The sequence below is a fragment of the Aedes aegypti genome, chromosome 1, assembly GCF_002204515.2.
Source record: "Aedes aegypti strain LVP_AGWG chromosome 1, AaegL5.0 Primary Assembly, whole genome shotgun sequence".
In the NCBI taxonomy this organism is placed as follows: Eukaryota; Metazoa; Arthropoda; class Insecta; order Diptera; family Culicidae; genus Aedes; species Aedes aegypti.
Window position 1 is genome coordinate 284,018,466 of NC_035107.1, and position 23,024 is coordinate 284,041,489.

General features: G+C 38.8%; 1 protein-coding gene across 1 annotated transcript in view; it reads right to left on the reverse strand.

Annotated features, from left to right (window-relative positions):
- LOC5566210 (serine-rich adhesin for platelets) overlaps positions 1-22,640 on the reverse strand; it is a 784,828-nt gene extending 762,188 nt beyond the window's left edge. Inside the window, exon 1 of the mRNA XM_021838003.1 lies at positions 21,858-22,640. The gene's annotated coding sequence lies outside the window, so the exon portion shown is untranslated. The remainder of the gene's footprint in view (positions 1-21,857) is intronic.
- Between the last annotated feature and the right edge of the window lie 384 nt (positions 22,641-23,024).

The window sequence follows — 23,024 nt, forward strand, 5'->3', positions numbered from 1 at the left end:
AGTACTGAAAAGTGCAATGGCGTGCAATGTCATTATGGAAGAAATAAAGAAACAAATCATAAAGATTTCGGTCATACTACCCGACAAGAGTGATGTTTGAAATGCAGCCCACAGACGCTCAGACGGTTTGACAAAACAGCGATCCCGCCCCCAAGTTAGTCAAACCGATTTATGTTGATGCCACCGTTTGTCCGACTGTCAAAGTTCGTTGCAGAAATACTATATTTCTTCGCATATTTTGAATGGTTTCGGCAAGTCCAGTGGATATTTATGTGATTGTTGTTTTTCCAAACTCTATGGTTGTGTGGAGAATATTTCTACGATATTTCAGCAATGATCGTAGTAAGGAACAGCAGATCTTTCAAAATTTAAGCACCGGTAGATATGAATATTGATGAGAAATTCCATTTATAATTCGCACCAAGTATTTCGGCAAAACTCTAAAATTATGAGGGGTCTCTGTCGTATCAACAGGCATCGATACGGAAAGGGCTATGGGAATTTCTTCAAACATTATATCCAGAATACTTTAATGGTTTCCTCTATAGGGAGTCGGATCCTATTCTAGGCACTTTTGATTCACTTCGGCAGTGGGGTTTTTTGAAAGCTACAAAGCTCGTATTTGGCTACAACATGCGTCGCATTGAAACGCTTCTTATTGCAAAGTTTCCCACATTTCGGCCGAGAAAAACCCTCCATGTCAAAGGGAATCATGGAAGTGCCCAAGTAGCTCTGCACCCTATCATTGTTTAAAAAAAAAATCTTTTGGAAGATCATAAAGCCAATAGAACGACTTAAAAAAAAATATGAGTGAAGGAAATGGGTATCAGCGTCCAAGAGGAAACATTACATTACATCGAAATCTACTATTTTTCTCAGGAGTCCATGGGATACACTAGGGATTCCACCAGTAATTCTTCCTAGGATTCAAGCAGGAATTCTATCAATAATACCTCTAGAAATTTATCTACAGAATCAACCAGAAATTTTTCCGGCGACAATCCTTCAGGTATCTTCAGGTGGCATTCTTCCAGAGATTTCTTCAATGGTTCCCCTACAAATTATTCAGGATTTCCTCTTTTTCAAATGTCAATCCAAAATAATCCTCAAGTGATTTCTTCAGTAATTCATAAGGGCTTACTCGAAGGCTGTCTCCCCCAGAGATTGCTAAAATTCTTCAAAGATTCCTTCAGGAATTTTTCTAGAAGTCAATTCCAATGATTCCATCACGCATTACCCAGGAATCACATCACAAATTCATTCAGAACCTTCTCAAGGGATTTGTCACTAAAAATTCTGGCATGGATTTGACTAGGACTTTTTAAAGGGCTTAATCCTAGATTTTTTTTTTTAAATTTTACCAGTTGTTCCAGCAGAAATTCCACCAGGAATCTCTTCACTCATTTGGAGAGTTATTCAAAAACTTCCCTAGGGATTTCTTCAGTGATTCATCCAATACTACCTTCATGAATTCAACAAAAAATAAATAAACTACATTTTTTAAAATTTATGGTGAGATTATTGGAGTAAACTAAGTTTAAAGGTATTTGCTTGCCTGACTAAGTGATTTTTAGTATTTTGTTATTTTCTTTTGCTGAAATGAAGTGCTAAAGTTCAAAAGGTGGTTTTCTTTAAAATAAACTTTCAAAGATGTATTTAAGAATTCCTCCAGCGATACTTGAGGAATTCCTAAACTGATTATTTCAGGTTTCCTTTGCTGCGATTCCACCAGGAATTCTTAAAAAGATTGCTCAAGGAATCCCTCCCAACAAACAACTATCAGGATTCCACCAAAAATTCCACCAGGAACTGCTCTTACTAAAAATTCTTCCAGTGATTCTTTAAGTGATTTTCTTAGGAATTCCTCCACAGAAAATCTTTAAGCGATTAATCAAAACATTCTTTCAGGGATTGCTCCAGAGATTCCTACACGATTTTCTCTAGAAATTTCTTCAAAAGCTCCTAGACAAATACGTGCAGACATTTAATCCAGGAACTCTTACAGTGATTCTTTCCAGAATTTCTCATTCGACTCATCAAAGAATTCCTGCAGCGATTCCACCATAGGCCTTCGGGGATTCCACAAGAAATACTGCAAAATACTCACAAGAGATTTCATCAGAGAGATTCCGCTTGTTATTTTTTGAGCGGTCCCCCCAGGTCATTCTCCGGGGTTTCTTCTAGGGAATCTGCAGAAAATTCTGTATAAATTCCTCCAGTGTTTCCTTCAAACATCCTTCCTGGTACCCCTGAAGGGACCCTACAATGCATTCGTCCTGGGATTTCTTCAGGAATTACTTAATGAATCTACCGGGAATTCCTCCAAGGATTCCTAAAGCAATGTGTTCATCAATTTTTTCAGTATTTCTTGTAGGGTTTTTTTTTTCAAGGTATCCACCAGGAATTACCCTGGATAATCCTTTTAAAATTCCTACAAGGGTTTCTTTAAAAATTCTTATGAAGATATATTCAGGAATTCCTCCAGAGAATTCTCTAGCAATTTCTCTAGTGATTTCTTTGGTATTCAACCAAAGATTTTTTCGAAAAAAGTTTCCAAAGAAATCTTTGAATTGCTACTTTAAGAGAAATGCTTTGTTTAATCCTCTGGGTAAATATCAGTGGAATCCTTGGAAAAAAAATTCATTTGGAATTTTGTAGAAGCTCCCAGATGGAATACCTGGAATGGAGAAGAAGAATTTCTAGTTCAATCCTGCGAGGAATTCCTGGTAGATTATTTCGAATAAATATTGGTAATTTCTGAGAAAAAAATGTAGACTATTTGGACTTGTTGGGCTAATTGCACGGAGGAATTTCTAATAATTCTGAATCATGTTTCAAATGGGAAAACTTAATAAAACTTTTAAAGTATTTTCTGTAAAAAAAGAGAAACTCTACTTATATTCCCATTGTTAATCCTGGAAGAACTCCTGGTAAAATTCCTTAAAAATTCCTCTCTCGTAAAATTTTCGATGAAATAATTAGAGAATATACTGGGTCTCTGGATTAGAGAATATACTGGTCTCTGGATGAATTACTGGTGGAATCTTTGTAAGAAATTGAGGTCGAATCCCTTGATGAACTCGTTATGGGACCCTTAAATGGAGATCATCTTGACGGAATCCTCGTAGGATTTTTTTTCAGAATGTCTTGGAAGAACCTCTAGAGGATTTTTTGAATTCCCGGTTTTTCCGAAAGAATATCAAGTGAAATCTCTATGAGAATTTCAGATGAAATCTTTGGAGGTTTTCCTGATGGAAATCCTGGTGAACTACCTGGGCTAACTCCAGATGGAATCCATGGAGAAACTTCTGGTGGAAACTTTAGAGGAATCCCTAGAGGATTTTTAGTTTAGGAATCATTAGAGAAAATCCTAGTGGAATTTTCGAAAGAAATCCTGGTGAAATTGCTGAAGGAATTCTTGGAGAAATCCCTGAAGGAATTTCGTTTTTTAATACCATGAGGAATACTTGATAGAATTACTGGAGGGTATACAGGTGGATTCCCAAATTACTGGTGAAGTCTTTATTCCTAAAATAAATTCTGATGCAATTCCTTAAAGAACACCTGATGTAATCTCTGGATAAATTCCAGTTAGAATTTCTGAAGAAATTCCTGATGGAATCTCTAGAGGAACTCCAATGGAATCCCAATAGGAGTTCCTGATGAAATTCCTGATACGATTCCTGATGGAACTCCCGATAGAATCCATGGAGGAACTCCTTACGATATCCCTAGAAGAAATCCTTATGGAACTCTTCGAGAATCTCCTGATTCTGAACTACTGTTAGAATCCCTGAAGAAATTCCATGTGGAATCTCTGAAGAAACTTCTGATAGAATCTCTATATGGACTCCTGATAGAATCCTTCGTGGAAATTATGATAGAATATTTAAAAGTAATTCTGATGTAATTTCTGGACGAACTCGTATTTAAATCCCTTACTCCTGATTCCTATAGAAACTACTGATGGAATCCATGAAGGAACTCTTGTTAGAATCCCTGGAGGAAATTTTGATGGAGTTTCAGGTGGAATCTTTACAATAAACTTTTGAAGTTTTCCTGAACCCTGGAAGAACTTTTAAAGAAATCCCTAGCGAAATTCCTGATGGCATCCCTTGAGAAACTGCTAATGGAATTCCGTGAGGAATTCCAACTGAACTTTCAAAAAGGAATTTCCAAGGGATTTTTTATAGGAATTCCTAGTTAAATCACTAAACAAAATCATGATTTAATTTCTGGAGAAAAACCTGGTGTAATCATGTAGGAATTACCACAGAATTCCATGAAGGAATTGTAGTGGAATTCCTAAAAAAACCTGCAGAATTACCTGGAAAAAATTCTGACGAAATTCCTGTACTTATTATGGAGTTACCAGTAGAACTGCTGGTGGATTTGCTGATGAAAAAGATCAAATATTGAGTTAAAACGCTGGTGGAATATATACAAACAAATCAATGACGGACATTTTTAGGAAGAAGCTTCCAAGCTTATCTGCTAAAGGCTGCTAAGCCTCTCGGGAAGAAGCTTTCAAGCTTTTCTGAAAGAAGTTTCCAAGCTTCTTTGGAAGAAGCCTTCAAGCTTCTTTGGTAGAAGCTTCCAAGTTTCTCAGAAATGAGCTTCCAAGCTTCAAGCTTCTCTGGAAAATGGTTCCAAGCTTCTCCGGGAGAAGCTTCCAAAATAGAGGGAGAAGCTTCTCCAAAAGAAGCTTCCAAGTTTCTCAGAAAGAAGCTTCCAAGCTTCTAGCTTCTCTGGAAAAGGCTTCCAAGCCTCTCTGGAAGAAGCTTCCAAGCTTCTCTGGAAGAAGATTCCAAGCTTCTCTGGAAGAAGCTCCCAAGCTTCTCTGGAAGAAGCTTCCAAGTTTTCTGGTAGAAGCTCCTAATCGTCTCTGGATGAAGCTTCCAAGCTAGAAGAAGCTCCTAAACTTCTCTGAGAAAAGCTTTCAAACTTCTCTGGAAGGACCTTCAAGCTTATCTAGACGAAGCTTTCAAGCTTTTCTAGAAGAAGCATCCAAGCTTGCCTGAAAGAAGCTTCCAAGCTTCTTTGGAAGAAGCTTCCGAGCTTCTCTGGAAAAAGCTTTCAAGGTTCTTTGAAAGAAGCTTGCAAGCTTCTCTGGTAGAAGCTTCCGAACTTCTCTGGTAGAAGCTTCCGAGCTTCTCTTGTAGAAGCTTCTAGGCTTCTACGGTAGAAGCTTCTAAGCTTTTCTTGGAGGAGCTTCAAAGCTTCTCTTGAAGAAACTTCCAAGCTTATGTAGAAAAAGCTTCAAAGCTTCACTGGAAGGAGCTTCCGAGCTTTTCTGGAAGTAGCTTTTAAGCTTCCCTGGAAGAAGCTTAAAAGCTTCTCTGGAAGAAGCTTAAAAGCTTCTCTGAAAGAAGCTCACAAGCTTCTCTGGAAGAAGCTTCCAAGCTTCACTAAAAGAAACATCCAAGTTTCCGTGAAAGAAGCATCTAAGCTTATCTAGAAGAAGCATCTAAGCTTATCTAGAAGAAGCTCCCAAGCTTCTCTGGATAAAGCTTCCAAGCTTCTCTGGAAGAAGCTTCCAATATTCTCTGAAAGATGCTTCCAACCTTCTCTGAAAGAAGCTACGAAGCTTCTCTGTAAAAAGCTTCCAAGCTTCTCTGGAAGAAGCTAACAAGCTTCTCTGGAAGAAGCTAAGAAGCTTATCTGCAAGAAGCTTTCAAGCCTCTCTGGAAGAAGCTTCCAAGCCAATCTCTGGAAGAAGCTTCCATGCTTCTCTGGAAGAAGCTTCTAAGCTTTTTTGGAATAAAACTTCCAAGCTCATCTGGAAAATGCCTTCAATCACTCTGGATGAAGCTTCCAAGCTTCTCTCAAAAAAACACATACAAGTTTTTTTAGAAGATTTGGAAGATGTATCCTAGCTTTTTTGGAAGAAGCTTCCAAGCTCCTTTGGAAGAAGCTTCCAAGCTTTGTTGGAATAAAACTTCCAAGCTTCTCTTGAAAAAACTTCCAAGCTTCTTTGGACGATGCTTCCTAGTTTATTTGGAAGATGCTCCCTAGCTTCTTTGGAAGAAGCTTCCAAGCTCCTTTGGAAGAAGCTTCCAAGCTTCTCTGGAAGGAGCTTCCAAGCTTCACTGGAAGAAGCTTCAAAGCTTCACTGGAAGAAGCTTCCAAGTTTCTCTGGAAGTTGCTTCCAAGCATCTTTGGAAGAAGCTTCTCTGGAAGAAGCTTCCAAGCTTCACTAAAAGAAACATCCAAGCTTCTGTGAAATAAGCATTCAAGCTTATCTAGAAGAAGCTCCCAAGCTTCTCTAGATAAAGTTTCAAAGCTTCTCTAGAAGAAACTTCCAACATTCTCTGAAAGAAACTTCCAACCTTCTCTGAAAGAAGCATCCAAGCTTCTCTGGAAGTTGCTTCCAAGTTTCTTTGAAAGAAGCTTTTAAGTTGCTCTGGAAGAAACTTCCATGGTTCTTTGGAAGAAGCTTCAAAGCTTTTCTGGAAGAAGCTTCCATGCTTCTCTAGAAGAAGCTTCCAAGCTTCTCTGGAAGAAGCATCCAAACTTCTCTAGAAGAAGCTTCCAAGCTTCTTTTCAAGAAGATTCCAAGTTTCTGTGAAAGAAGCTTCCAAGTTTTGCTGGAAGAAGCTTCTAAGTTTCTTAGGGAGAAGCTTCTAAGCTTCTTGGGAAGAAGCTTCTAAGCTTCTTAGGAAGAAGTTTCCAAGCTTCTCTGGAAGAAGCTTCCAGGATCCTCTAGAAAAAGCCTCTAAGCTTCTCTGGAAGAAGCATCCAACCTTCTCTAGAAGAAGCTTCCAGGATCCTCTAGAAAAAGCCTCTAAGCTTCTCTGGAAGAAGCATCCAACCTTCTCTAGAAGAAGCTTCCGAGCCTCTATGAAAGACGCTTCAAAGCACCTCTGGGAGAAACTTCCAAACTTTTTTGGGAGAAACTTTCAAGCTTCTCTGAAAGAAGCTTCCAAGCTTCTTTGTAAGAAGCTTCCAAGCTTCTCAGGAAGAAGCCTCCAAGCTTCTATGGAAGAAGCTTCAATGTTTCTCTGCTAGAAGCTTTCAAGTATATCTGGAAGAAGCTTTCAAGCTTTTCTGAGAGAAGCTACCAAGCTTCTAAAGCGTCTCTTTCAAGCTTCTCTTCAGGAAGCTTCCAAGTTTCTCTGGAATAAGCTTTCGAACTTCTCTGGAAAAAGCTTCCAAGTTTCTCTGGAACATGCTTCCATGCTTCTCTGGAAGAAGTTTCCAAGTTTCTCTGGAATAAGCTTCGTTTTTCCAACATATACCACATGAGAGTTATTAAACTCCCACACCAAAGATTTTGCCACTATCCAAAATTCGAATAATTTATTCCAACTATTACAACAATAAGAGATTGTGTGGGTTGTTCAAAGGAGAGCTTCTTATGTCCCACATTCCACATGCCAACATTGCAAATTTGATAGATGGCTGAAACCACAAACGAATCAATTTCGTTCTTCAAATTTACAGAAATTTGCGTTACAAAAGCATCTTACAGATATGTTGAAACTAATGGAAACTTCCACCAACAAGACCACATTGGAACTAAATCACCAATCTCATGCCCACCGCCCTTCTACGAACTCTTCAGTCTCTACAATTCCAACCGAAACCCCGTTTCTTTGACAACCGGAAACGGAAACCAAACAATGCCTTCTCCAACCTTCAACCCCACCCCCATTACAACGGAAACCAAAATGCAGCACACATTCCTTTTGCAATCTGTGTTGCTGGGTGCTGCTGTGAACATTGGTATTAATTTTCAGTTCGTTTAATTTTCCACGGAAAAGCAGCAAACAGCTCACCCTCTACACCCATTCCCCCCCTCGAGAAAGAATTACATACTAACTATGTACGAAGAGAGAATCGGTTGATATGCGGGGGTCCCTGTCTGGACCAGAGTGCAGAATTATCACCCTCGCAACCGCAGTGCGATGGCTGCTGCTGAAGCTGAGGGCGCAGAATACTGCAGAGCGCGGAATCAACAGCCCGAGTAAACTGTTCCATTTGTGCAGTGGCGATCGTTTGGGATGTGGTGTGGTTTTTGTCAACAGTATTACACCAATAAAAATTAAATAGATGCGTCTTTGCTACTGCATGCTTGAAAAGTTTCTTCATAGAAGCTTGGAAACTTCTGTTCATAAAGCTTCTTAGACAATCTCCAACAAACTTTCCAGGCTCCCTTTGAGAAACAGGGGAATCTTCCTCCGAGTAATTTGGAAAACGTTTACAGTAAAGGTGGGAAGGATTAAACAGACAAATTTACAATTCTTCCTCCAAAAAGCTTCGAGAAATTTTTCAAAATAAACTAGGAAGGCTTCCTTCAAAAAGCTTGGGATGCTTTCTTCCTCCAAGAAACGTAAATCGTTTATTCACAGAAGCTTGAAAAACATCCTCCGACAAGCTAAAAAAGCTTTTAAAAGACATTTCATAATCAACGTTACACTTGAATGCGCCTTGTTTTTGTTTGACAGTAACACCTGAAAATCTCGTCGAATGTTTGCAAACTTCTTATCGGGCAGTTCTTCCACTGAACTGCACACAATATTCATCTTTCGATTTTTGATTCCATTATTGATGGAAGTATGGACAGCCAGTGTTCCAATCAACAATCAACGGCAGCCAGAACCGTAGCGCTTCACAAAAGGGCCGCTGTGTTAAAAATTGGAGACCACCCACATATTTGTTGACGCGCCGCTCCATCGTGTCAATTACAACACCACATCACGGGAACTACACGCGAGGTACCACCATACCAACTACATCAAACACTTGCCAGCCCTGATGCTGGCCGGGGCTGGATTTATGAACGCAATCTCAGCAGTGCATTATGGGCAATTTTCATACAATCTGGTGGCCAAAAATATTTTTGCCATCTTATTTATATGTTTGATTTCCGTGATACGCGTTTGATAATATAGTATACAGTCAACTCGCCATAACTCGATATCGAAAGGACCATCGAGTTAGGCAGGTATCAAGTTACAGAACACAAAACCAAGGCAAATGCGATCTAAGGGGACGATCAAAGTTGCCATGAAAACCAACTTTCACCATGGTTCTCAAAATCGATATCGAGATACTGATTATCAAATAAGGGAGAGTTAACTGTATTTCAATCAACATATACCTTGTGTTTGCATTTTCATTTTTCTTATAAATTCTAACTCCACCAACAAAACCACAAGAGACACCAGGAATATCTTAATAGAAGTGTTTGCTATGGAATGATTAACAAACAAATTGAATCTATTAGTAATTTGTTACGATTTCAACCACCTGATCGCCCATAGTGCAGTGGCACGGGTTTGGCCATGATGGGACACGACGACCCACGATGATGGAATAGGATAGCATTTTTCATCGCACACAATGGGGCGGCTACCTGCGGCGCATTCAATAAAGGCAGCTCGCCAAGAACGTAGTCACGGTAACAGCATTAACCTGTCATATCGACCCCCGCAATGGGTTCCCAACCATAAGGCGGATCGTGGCGGTGGTCGGTTTGTTTATAATGTACGGTATTATGCGCATTTTGCGATTTTTTATGTCCAGAAAGAGTGCCACAAAACAAAGATGTAATACCAGGAAGTTAAGTTTAATTCTAAAGTTGCATCCATGGTATAGAATTAATAAACTACGTATAACATCTTATGTTGATACATTAGAATAAATATCGAATAAAAATATCAAAAAATTTTGACAAAAACGAATTTTCCAAAGTTTTTCTCGAGGAATCTGATTCGATTTTTTTATTAGGTTTCTTTTAGGAATTAATCAAGTGTTACCCAACTAACCAAACAGCACTTTAATTAGCCCTGCATGCTATACAGCTATTATACTGCTAACATCCCTTATAGCGACCGTATAATAGCCCTACAAGGCGAAAAAGGCGAATTAGCGAACTAGTGATTACTTCAATAGTCCTGGAGTTCTACCAGGGTTTCCTCAATGAATTTCCTTCAAAGAATTCAATGTTGATTATCTACATGTTTGTTGAGTGTTTTATTCATAAATTGATTCAAAGACACTTCTCATAATTTCTCTGATCATTTCTATAGGAATTTCATCAAGTACAGTTGAGAATTATTCTTAATCTCTTTGATTATAAACGATTTTCACCATATATTCTTTGAGATTTTAAAATCCACTAAGAATTTTGACATTCCTCCAGCATTTTTTCAAGAGATTCTTGTCCTTCTACAGCCAGTCACTTTGGATTTCTGTAATAATTCTTTAAATTTCTCTCAGGATCATTCCATAAAATCCAGGAGAAATGTTTCCCAAAACCTGAAAAAAAAACCCCTTCGGATATTTATCCAGATTGGATAAATAGAAGAGAGCATCTTAAATAGAAGAGAGCATCTCATTAAAGCTTGTCTTCATAAATCCAGTACATCACACAAATGCTGTTCAAAATCGGTTAAACAATTTTTTTTTTCAACTTTTCCAGGAGTTTTTATAGAAATTATAAGAAATTGTTAAAAAAAATCCTCCACGATGTCTGCGGAAAATTCTTCCATAACTTCCACAAGGAATCTAAGAACTATTCCTGAGTGTTGGGCAGTATTCGATAGACTTTTCTAGTGATTTTTTGGATATTCTCTTACCCATAGCTCTAAGAATTCTGCCGGTTATCATTTGTGTTTATAAGAAAAGTCGAATTATATGTTGAACAATACCGTTCTGAATTGTTTTCAAAAAAAAAACATGGAGCAATTCCTTAATGGACAGCTTCATGACGTATAAGAAAATATCTTCAATGTTACCCTAAGCAAATGTATTCAAAAATGACCACGAAAATTTCACGAACTTCTTCCAAAGATGCCTGAAAAAAAATCTATCTCTAGGGATTGAAAAGCTTAAAAAGATTTCATAAGGAATCCTGTCAGTGATTTTGGCATTTGGAATTGGTCCAGAGATTTGCTTAAAAGTTACTCCAGAAGTTCTTCTAGTAAATCCTCTGAAGACTTTTCTGGTGATATGTTAATACATTCTTTATTTTATGAATTACTGCAGAGTTTAATCTTGGCGTTTGTTCAGGAATTGTTCCAAAAAGTTAAGAATTCTAACATGATTCACCAAAAAAACCTTACCTTATAACATTTACGGTAATGCTCACTGAATATTTTCTGGCACATTTTGAAGAAATGTGCCGTTAAGTCCTAGAACTTCTCAAGTAGTTTTTCTTAGGGAGTATATTGTGATTTTTTCATATTCTTCTTCTTCTTTTTTCTTCTCTACGTCCCAGCTGGGAAAGAGCCTGTTTCTCAGTTTAGTGTTCTAATGATTCTTAAAATTTGTGGAAAAAAAGAATTCCCGGAAGAATCTCTGGAAGATTTTGAACAGCGAACTCCTTCGGCAAACTTTCTTAAAGTTCTTAATCAAATTACCAAAAAATAACTTGATCGAATCCCAACTAAAACATTATTGCACGATTCATTAAGAACCTTAAACAATTGTATATATAGAATTCCATATGAATTTTAGTCTAAATCACTGGAAATTTAGTCAAATCATTCAAAAGTTTTGAAGGTATTCCAGTGAAAGTTTCTGCTCGATATGAATTATCTCTATGATCATCACCCAATAATCCAGTTTGCTCTGGAAATCATTAAATTTCATCGAGAAGCTTTGCTTACTTTCTTCAGAAATTATCATTTTTGAAATCTTTATATCAAAATTCATCAGAGCTGAAAATTCAGGAAAACGTTAGAAATTTAAAAAAATATTCTATTGGTACCCGTTTTTTATTTATACTACTGACCTATTTATGTCATTTCATCTTAACGACGTTGTTTAAGTGAATGATTTTGATGTCATACACACCAAATTTTGGATTTTACTGCCAGCAACAGATGTTGTTGGCACAACATCAGCAGGTTATAATTTGCAACATATTTGAAAATACTCACTTTGCTGGTTGGAAATTCGGTAGCTTCTTATAAGCTTAACTATAGACACTTACTTTCGTCAGCAGAGTTCTGCACGGGTCTTTTCCATAGTTCGTAAGTATGCAAAATATTTTGTGATATTTTTTAACTCTAAAAATGCTGCTCATGCCTCGACTTATGAAAAAGAAAAAAAAAACTGACAAGCAGCTAAATTGGTTTACTATAATAGTGTTTCTAAAACGCGGTCGGTAAAGCAGCATTCGACCATCGACTTTGCCCAACAACTTTGATCAAAACGTCCAAAACGCTTTGCCGAAAGTTAAGTCAAATAAAATTCTATTCAGAACACTAGGCATTTATGCAATCTTTTGTCCTGGTATGGTACAACGGCATCAAACCTGTATTTTTAAACGTTTAATCGCAGAGGAGATGACCGATGAAGAGAAATCTATCATGTTACTTGTGCTCTTATTCTAGCACACGTTTGATTTGATATGGGGCAAAATTCCCGCTGGGATTTTTCACATTAAGCTTTGCATGAAGTACGCCGCACTCCATCGTTCTTTTGCCCGGTGTAATGGGACAAAAGAAGCGCATGGTACCTCATAAATCGATCCATATAAATCGTGCGCGAAGCCTCATCTAGAGAAATTTACGTAGGTATTCTCAGCAGTCTAACCCAACACCTCACTCTCCTTACAAAATTCTCAAACAAACTTGTTTGTCTGTTCTCTTCAAACTTTCCATGTTAGTGTGCCTATTGTCGGCAGTCTTATTTGCATCGGCAGCCTTGCCATTAGAGCTGTTATTCTGTTGTTCTATTAAGGGTCACTTGAAATCAATCACATTTCGAGTCGTATTTATCTCAATCATTGACAATTTTGCACTGTTTTAAAAGTCTTATGAGGATTAAGCAGACAGAACAAAACATTATCAACGAATACAATCTATTCATTGGAGTGTTTTGATAAAAAAAAAACTGTGAGTTTAAAGTTTCAATTTTGGTTTCCAGGAATATTCGAAAAGTTTAGAAGCCGTAAATTGCTCGATTTGACTTTTTTCCCTACTGAATTGCACAGAATTATTTGTATCTTTCTATAGTTTCTGAAACGTGGTGAAGTAATGGGTGTATAAAAATATTAGACATGAAAACACTAGGCATAAGTAACGATAGGCATAATTTTCATAATGAAACATGGAATCATTTTAGCAATAGATTTGTTGAAAAATTTGATTCTAGTAAAGGGTTTTTAGTGATCACAGGTGGAAGAGCGGTTTCCTTATTGTAACTCCATGGGTGTGATATTCGAGAAGATAACGTGATTGAAGTTTTGATGATGCTACACAGAGCCTTTCTCAGTATCGTAATAATGTCCGCGTGTGTAGAGCGATTCGATTTTCCGCTGGTCCAAGATCTTGTCGTTATGGAAACATTTCTTGTCCTCGACATTCTAATGCTGCTGTACATGACTTACTTCTTATTCTATTAGTGTGGTTGAAGAATAATACACATATCCCAGACAACCAGCAGTCGCAGAGCAGTATACGAACAAAGTCGTTTATATGTATAAACTACATCACTCCTGCACTACATGGTGGATGAAATCGTTTGATCGACGAGTTTCCTCGCATAAAATGCTATTTTATGAGTCCATATGTACATTCCATTTCATCCCTTATACTTGTACAAAGTAAGTCGGATCAATCCGTAGCAGCCGTCAAATAAATTTTGTTATCATAAATTAAGTCGCATAAGAGTACAGACTAATTCGCAAGAAAATCTACAAACTCGCATTGCATGTTATGTTTCATCATATAAAATATGCACGTATATCGCCTCCACTTTTGTACGTATAAGGCCTTTTCGCGACATTTTCACGTTTCACGTTTTTTTTAGTTTCACGTATACTTTAAACAAATAAGCGTCGAATATCGCAAAAGGTGATTTGGTTCTACGTACATTCTGGTTGTCTGGGATATCTGCAAATGTTTCCCTCAGAGATTTTTCCTTCTTTCAATTAAAGGCTGTTCTTTATAATAATCCTTTTGAGAATATTATTGTTGTTGGTGCTGTTCATACTATGAATTGTCATTGTTTCTGAAACTGTTTCTATCATATACAGTGAATAAAATTGTCATCAAAAAAGACGAAAAACAAACAACAAAGCAAACTCGTTCACAACCGTTTGTCCCAACTTTTGCGGATAGAGATACAATCAAAATCAAAATTGTCATGACAATCACAGGGCGCAACATTGTTGCAACCTTTTCTACCCGCGATTAATCAGTTATTTTAAACACAAAACCAAATTTGTATTATAGATGCTGTTCGATAGTGTGTCAATGTTTACCAACACGAAGAAAGTTCTCAAAAATTTAAATGCGAAGCCCATAAAATCGCTGCGCACGTGGTGATCGATCATTATCATATTCTGTTCAAGTATTGATAAACTGATGTTGCGGTATAAAATTGTTGCAACACGAATAGGAAATGACAATGTATTTGAGGCTATGTGTTGGGTGACACTGATCATACATTTTCCTTTCTTTAAATCAACCAAACCATCCAAGACTTCATCATTTTACAATCAATTTAATGACTGAGCGAAATTTGTTTGAAAATTATAAACTTCTCTTTTTGACATTTTACTGTTCTTTCGAGTCATACCGTTATAATTGCTGCGCATATTTGCATAAAAAAAACTTATAAATATAAAGCTAATGATTTACAAAGTTTATTAGGTTTTTTTTTATTATTATTTTTTAATTAAGCGAGTATGCCAGTGATTAATTGAAACTTAGCAATGGAAGTGCTTTGACAACACAAAACTGATAAGATAGCTCTGAATGAAGATGAAAGCTCTGACTGAAGATTTAATGCCAAGAACTCAACCAGGTTTCCTTTTGGGATGTTCATGTTCATCATCATGTTTATTGATTGATTTAAGTTTTGTACGATATTACCATTTAGGGAGACTTACGGCTTCGGCACCATTCGACTATTATCGGCAACCTAATTTCAAACACCTAATATACAGTATTTTTCTATCAAAACACATCAATGGAAACATTCAGATGATTCTTTGTTCTGCCCGCTTCCCGCTGGCGAGATTTCCGAGACTAAACAAACGATATCGCCGGAGCTGTCATCAATTCAAATGAGCACGCCTCAAAATGCGACTGATTAGGAGCTGCCGAAGAGATTTACCAGCAGTTGTTATGGGAAAATTGCCGAAGAGATTGAGGCTGCCGGCAATAGTCACACTGACAAGGGATGTTCGCAGCGTTGTAAAAATGTTTCCAAAAGCATTTTTGACAAGTCTGTCGGTGTGAATCGATAGAGGATTGAGCAACGCATAAATGTAAATAGACAAACACGGAATTTGTCTGCTGATGTCCGAGAAAATTACAAAAGAAGCACGGCATCGGCTTAAGCTGCCGAGAATACGTAAGTTCCCCTACGTCATTTACATTAACTTATTATATTTAATATTCATTGAAGTAAACTTCTTTTGATCTGAACTAGTTAGTTAAGAAAATGGGTTGAGCTGCATTGAAGAATGATAACAATGAGGGGCTTCCTTAGCCGAGTGGTTAGAGTCCGCGGCTACAAAGCAAAGCCATGCTGAAGGTGTCTGGGTTCGCTTCCCGGGCGGTCCAGGATCTTTTCGTAATGGAAATTTCCTTGACTTCCCTGGGAATATAGTATAATCGTACCTGCCACACGATACACGAATGCGAAAATGGCAAGTTTGGCAAAGAAAGCTCTCAGTTAATAACTGTGGAAGTGCTCATAAGAACACTAAGCTGAGAAGCAGGCTCTGTCCCAGTGAGGACGTTAATGCCAAGAAGAAAAAGAAGAACAATGACCAAAAAGTTCATTTCATAATGCGACAAACATCCATTTTTGACACCCACTTCTCGTTTCTCAAGTAACCACTAGCCCACTAATTCAACTTTTAAGGTCTAATAGTGCTGTTATCAAGCATGGAAATCGCTTACTCAGTTATTGCGTTTCCCTCACTCACTTCCAAGCACAGTCGGGAGCAAGAAAGCCGTTTCTTTAACCAAGCCGAACGTTTCAATTTCCAGTGCCTATTCTGCTTCTTCGGCGAGCACTAAGCGAAACAAAAAACGGCAACTGATTAAGTCGCTACCGATTCTGAAAGCCGAAAGCAGCCGAATACAATAACGAATGATTGTTTACATTCTCATTCCGGTCGAGTGGTATTCGAGTTTGAGTGCTGATGAGCAGTGCTGTTAAATGTCAAAATTTTGGAAAAAATAAAATGCTTATAGCACCCTTGATAATTTGAAATATCGCATAAGCAAATACTGGCAACCGATAGTAATTCGGAAAAGGTCACCGGGAAAAACATTTTCCGATGACTTTTTCCACTAGGAGCGATGATATTAGCAATATTCAAATGTCAAAGTCACGTGAAATTCATGACATTTAACAGCCCTGCTGATGAGTGTTCACTAACTGGCAATCTACACAACGGAATGATTCAATGAGTGGGAATCCGCTCAGTCAGTTCAATGCATTCGGCGAATGGATGCTTAATGCGTTCACTCGTGCCTCGCAGATACACAAGTATTGGTATTCACTTCTCTTCGTGTTCCTTCCGATTCTCGCTTTAACACAATCGGTTTCGACGCGCTCATTCTACACTCCACCCAGTACGGTTCCGCTATCACTGAATGTTCGGTAGCAGCAGATTTTTTTGCTATTTTTTATCGGTAGCGTTCGGGTGAGTGAGTGAATTTTCCCATACTTGGCTGTTATACGGCTAGTATAGGGCACGTCGGCTGCATAGTAGCACTACAATAGCACGTAGGTTGAATTAAAGTGCTATTTGATTACTAGAGAATCTCAAGAACACTCACTCATATTCTTCGCTGTAATGAAATTTGTAAATATGCCCCGATCTAAAACATGTATCCAATATCTCACACAAGTTATTTTATACCAAATGTACTTAATGCCGAAGGTCTATTATGCCAAACAGCCTTACACCTAGCATAGTTATTTAAACCTAATGGAGTATAAACCAAAATAAGCCGAAACCAGGGATGGGAAAAGTACTGGAGCAAACATTTACCGCCTCGACATTTACATCTTTCCACACGACCATCAAAATCCAAAGCAAACCATGACCGTTCAAAACAAAAAAATGTCACGGCTCTTCAAAACTGTAATCTGCTTCTTCGCAACGTTTTTTCAGACCCGAATGCGAAATGACTCGAGCACAGTGGTGACACGATTTTTCCGGTTTTCGGGGTTTTGCAATTTTGCCCGATAAAGGCAGCATAAAATTAAACTTGTTCATATGTATCGCAATGGAATGATTGTGCTCTTGTTGCTAGCGCTAATAGATTTCAATTAATTGAAAACACAAGTGGAATATTAGCGATTGAACTATTTAACATTTTTTCCTATCATTCACGACGGAACAGCTGCCCGAAAACGGTCATCGAGGAGGACAAAAAACATTCAAGCAGTGTATGAACCGTTGGCAGCGTAGCGCCTGATGATATTGGTGCTGCTGCTGCTTTGTGTTGTGGTTGACTGGCTGAATCGATGAATAGCGGTAGAAAGTGTTAACAATTCGCATGCCTGGCCGAAACATATTTTTTCGGGGTCATCCAAAATATGCTGCCATATCCACTAGTACTATAAATAAATGGTTATGGCTATAACATGATCATGTCAATTCAAAGTGCATTCGATTGAAAAATAAGCGATTTGTCGACATTTCAATTTATTTTGATACTCCGTATATGTAAATGAAAATAAACTGAAATTTACAACATATTTTTAGCTGTGTACACTACCCACCATAAGTATGTAATCGTATTGGAAATAATAGTATTGTAACACCCTAGTTGAATATGAAAACACCCCCCAAAAAAGTGTACCATCACCTGAAAACTATGATATCTATGATGTAATATCTACAAAGTTGCGGTCTTCAGCAAAGTGGCGTGGCGTGGGTGTAGTGTGCATTAGACTGATGCAAATTTTGAAGTTTCTGGTGTTGCACAAATCTAGAGAACCAGACAGCGGTTTGAGCTGAAAACTTAATCGATTGGTCACCTCCAGCATGTGACCAATCGATTAAGTTTTCAGCTCAAACCGCTGTCTGGTTCTCTAGATTTGTGCTCTTGAAATTTTGAGGTTTGGCTTCGATGCATCTTCACGTTAAATAAGGTGATAGCGGAATTTTGGTGCTTGAGACAAAACGTGTTCCACGGTGTAATTAGAAAGAATCACACCTTATTTACCACATCAATGTATTGTAGTTAGATATTTATATTGATACCTCATTTTCCATGATTTGGATATTGTGGTAGCTCGACAAATGTCTTAGTAGACCGTGACTTTTAAAAATTAGTTATTATTGTTGAGCTGTCAAGTCTATAAGTACCACATTGGCGACGAGCAAGAACCTTCTGCGGATAAGTTGAAAATTCGAGTCGGCACCTGCAACTAGAGGTAAATATAAAGTGTCTGCATTCCCGACGGATTGCATCTGATCGGATCAGACAGGAGGAAAAACGAAAAAGTCTCGCCTCCTAGGAGGGAGGCGCCTTAACGGTGGGTGAAAATCCGTCCGGAGAAGGCAAGAATGGCTCGCCTCATAAGAGGGAGTTGCCTTAAATACGGGATGGATAAAAGTCCAGCCGTTAGAAGGCAAAAATATCTCGCCTTATAAGAGGGAGATTCCCAAACGGCAGATGAAAATCTGACCGGAGAAGGCAAAAATGTCTCGCCTCATATATGAGGGAGTCGCTTTAACGACGGGACGGATGAAAATCCAACCGCAGAAAGCAAGAATATCTCGCCTGTAAAGATAGAGATGCCCACATGGCGGTGGAAATCTGAGCGGAGAAAGCAAAACAATTCTCGCCTCAGAGGATGGAGTTCCTTAAAAAGGCAGATAGAATTCTGATCGAAGGAAGCAAAAATGTCTCGATACATTGGAGGGAGACGCCTTGCCGGCTGAGGAAAATCCTACAGGATAAGCCGAAAATGTGCGACAGGGTACACGAGGGAAGCGTTCTTACAACGGTAAAAAAACAACCGAAGAAGGCAGGTGGAACTGGAAAAACAAAGTTGGAAAACAGAAACAGAAGTTGGAAAAAGTTTCTAGAAGACAGCTTTAAAAACAAGGAAATTTCTAATAAAATATGGTAATAACATAGATTGCGTTACTCGTCGAAGGAAAAGAGATGTGGTAGCTCGACAAATGTCTTAGTAGACCGTGACTTTTGAAAATGAATTATTATTGTTGAGCTGTCAAGTCTATAAGTACCACAGATATTAAGACTGTTTTTTCACTAATTTTTAAAGCTTTGGACTCTACTAGCGTAATTTAATTAGATGGTTTCGTTCAATGATACAATGATTTTCAAGTCTGCGGTAGAACTTGGTGGCTACCGCAGATTGAAAATTTTTCATAGAATCGCAATAATTCTGTATTAACATATTCCGCAAAATGAACCCCCCTTTTTGTCATGACATTCAATTTTAGTTTTGTGTTTGTTAAATCCTAGATGAAAAACTTCTCAGCCCGACAATTGTTGAAAACAGGTGCAAGATCAAAGCAAATCTGACACCAGAAAAAATGGATTTGGTGATTTTTGAGCCAATGTGAATAACCAAGTGAGTAACTCAGACTTTACTCGATGCGCATAGCCTACTCAGAGCAAAGCTGTCCTCATTCTTGCACTAGCCCGAAGTCACCTAAAACCTATCAAAATATATTGTATTTACATGCAAACTAGCAAAACGGAGCAGCAAAATATTTAACAAAACAGTGCTGCCTCAAATTGAATATAAACTTTTGCCAAATTTTGCTGAAGACGCTAACTTCCCAGGTGGTCAGGGTCATGAGATTGTGTCTACTGAAATATGACCAAATTACATGCACATTCGCGGCACGAAGCGGCAAAATTGCGCATTAAGTTTCACCTAATGAACGCCATAAGACTGAAGACCGCAACTTTGTAGAAACTAAAGACTCCGAGCTATTGCTTATTATTACCTACAATGCTAAACTTTTAAGGGGTGCTGCCAGATTCAACTGGAGTGTTGCAGTACTAGATGATGCGATTCCATATTTATGGTGGGTAGTGTATGGTTTACCAAATTTCATCATTAAATGTAGGTGACACAAACTAATTTGATTTAAGGTAACACGAGACACCGTATTTTTTCCCTATCTTTTGTCTCCCTCTAACAATTTTCATCAAAGCTTAGCAGAAGCAAGTGAACCGATAAAGCTGAAAATTTAAAGAGATGTGCAGTACATATATTGAATTATATGATAATAAATCTTCGAGCTGTTTAGTAGAATACCTATAAGTAGATGAAAAAAACCGAATTTAGTACCATACCATTTCGACTTAAACAGTAAGGCCGTCTCGAGTCGAGTCTAGTACACGACACTGAAGACGGCCTTACAGTTGAGGTCGAAATACGCGTATCTGTCAAAGGATACAAACTCTAGTAGAGTTAAATGGTATAGTATTAAATTCGTTTTTTTCATCTACTTATTGAATTATTCGATGAATCTTTCACATCAATATAAGGAGTGGTAGTTGAGATTTGCTTCTTCGAATGGATAGGGTGATTGACGGCCTTAATTTTAATGCGCAAAACAGATAGAAAGAATCTTGTTTTCCCGAAGGGCCGCATTAAGGCCTCCCCAAACAGACGCCATTTTTCACGGCGACAGCGACAAACGATCGCCACGATTTCGCTGCTGTTTCGTTGCATGTTGAGTATTATAAGCGTGTCTAAACCTCAGTGACGCGATTTCGCAACGATTTTCGTCTCGTCGATTAGAATGGTTTCATACAAAACAACCACACAACAACGAAATCGCGGCGATTTTTCGTCGCTGTCGTTGAACAAAATCGCGTTGATATGAGAGAGCATTAAGCGTGGTACCAGGTTATGATACAATGTTTCTCCTATAGTGCTAGGATATTGTTTTAGGCAAAAAGAGAGAATGGGAAACATGTGTTGCTGATTCCCACCAAGTCTTCCATGCTTGTTTTCTCCCACTCGTTGAATTAATCAGATGACAAATACAAACACGGAACGGTATGGAAGAGATAAAAGGCAGTAACACATAAGATACTCAGAAAGCCTTTTTTAATTAATGCTAAAGATCTGTACTACTAAAATATTCCATCAAACTGAATTCTCTCAAATTGATATCGCAACTGCTCCAGAACGACATTAGCCTCATTGCCCACAATGAGCTGAAGAGTTTTTTTTTGTTACAACGCATAAATGCGAAACCATATAGGTGAGAATTAAAATTAAATAACATTTTCGTTTCGTGGCGGTCGGATTGTTTACCAAATACCAAACTGGGGCTATTTTGTTATTCAGATGTCTGAAAATAGTTCTACAAAACGAAGGACTTAGGCTTTGGGCAGAAATGATCCCCAAAATTTGAATGTGTTCTCATGTAAAACAGTGTCATTGTCGTGAAAATTAATTGAAAATCGTTCGAAAAAAATCTTTCAACGCTGTCTACCAGTCAATTCTGTCAAACAGTCAACCCTGTCAAAATCCGTTCGTTCAATCAATTGTTTAAAGTCCTAATTGGTTCGTCATTCCCTGTGACGTCATCGCTCCCCCGTCACAATTCAAAAATTCTGTTCAAACACCTACTTTGCCTTCTAGCGCACAGGTGGCCGCAGTACTTGTGTATGCATCTCATGCTTTGCCCACTAAAAAAACCACCACCTCCACAGCCGGGTGCCGTTCGTGACCTATAAATTTTCTCCCCCCATAAAATGGGTGGAAAGCTGGGCTGTGGGCCACATCTTCCGATCTCTTCATGAACCGCGACAACGTCTACGACAACAGCACCCGCGCGCGGCAGGAAGAAATCGATTTTTCTACGTTACACTTCCTGTTTCTGCGGAACACGGGTTCCTCTCTATACATTCAGAGACGATACTTACATCTGCCGTCGGTTGTCTGCTGATTCAAATCAGCCGCGCAACAGTGCCTCGCGTTTCCTTGGAGATTCCGTCCCGGTAATCCCGGAGTTCCCGTCGGCAACTAATACTCCGTCGGTGGATGTTGGCAGCAAGCAGACAGAAATCCTTCCTTTATGAAGCGTACTTTCTTCGGTTCTTCAAGTAGCTTTTCACTTTAAGAGCCTTTTCCATTCCTTGTAGGGGAGTAGGACAATATTTTCACTCATTCACTGGCAATCCACTCTTTCACTTCCTGAACTTGGCAACGGTGGAGCATTGGGTTTTCGCATTTGAGCAATTTCGTTTTCACTAACCGTAATTCGCTTTGCTTTTTTCGCTTTGTTGAGCAATTTCACTTGATTTCACAGCTTCCGGGCATCTTCTTCGGAGCCTCCGATGGGGTCACTCCACACAACCTTTGGTTTCGGCAGCCCCTCCCCCACAGAAAAGATCCCGTTTTCACTCTCAGAATCACAACATTCGTACCAATCGAAACACCAGTTTCCGGAATCGCAGTCAACTCCACCACTTCCGCTGGAATGGACACTACACAGATCCAATCCAAATTTTTCACTCCCCTCACAAGTTTTCCCCCGAATTTTCCCAGGAAAAATCCACAATTTTCCCAAACTAATCACACAGACTGTGTGTTGTGATGGGTTTTTCTTTTTGGGGTTTATCACACCAAGAAGAGAGCGCATTCGGCGACGACGTCGAACCGTGTGGCTTCTGCTGGCACTTCTGGCCACCGTTCGGAGACAGTTGACGTCCTGAACCGGAGAGTTTGTTCCCAATCAACCGAGCGCGGTGCGGCGAACTCCGAGAAAAGCCGAGATTTTCCCCCAAAAACCACCCGACCAGGAGCGAGAGAGAGCGCCGAACTGATTTTCTCTCAATCGGGTTCGTCGCGAACAGCGGTATGGCGGAATGCATTCGCGCTCGGGCTTTCTCTCGCGTAGTCAGCATCTAACATCCAACAAACGCACACTTGCAAACAGCAATAACTCTGCGCTGGTAGAATCTGCGATGCGATGTGATACTGCACGAGTGGGATGGGGCGTTGGGCAGTGAGCGGAATGGCAGAGCAGCATGTAGCATTAATTTTCATGACCCAATTTGGACGAATGGTTTGCACTGGCATAGACTTAG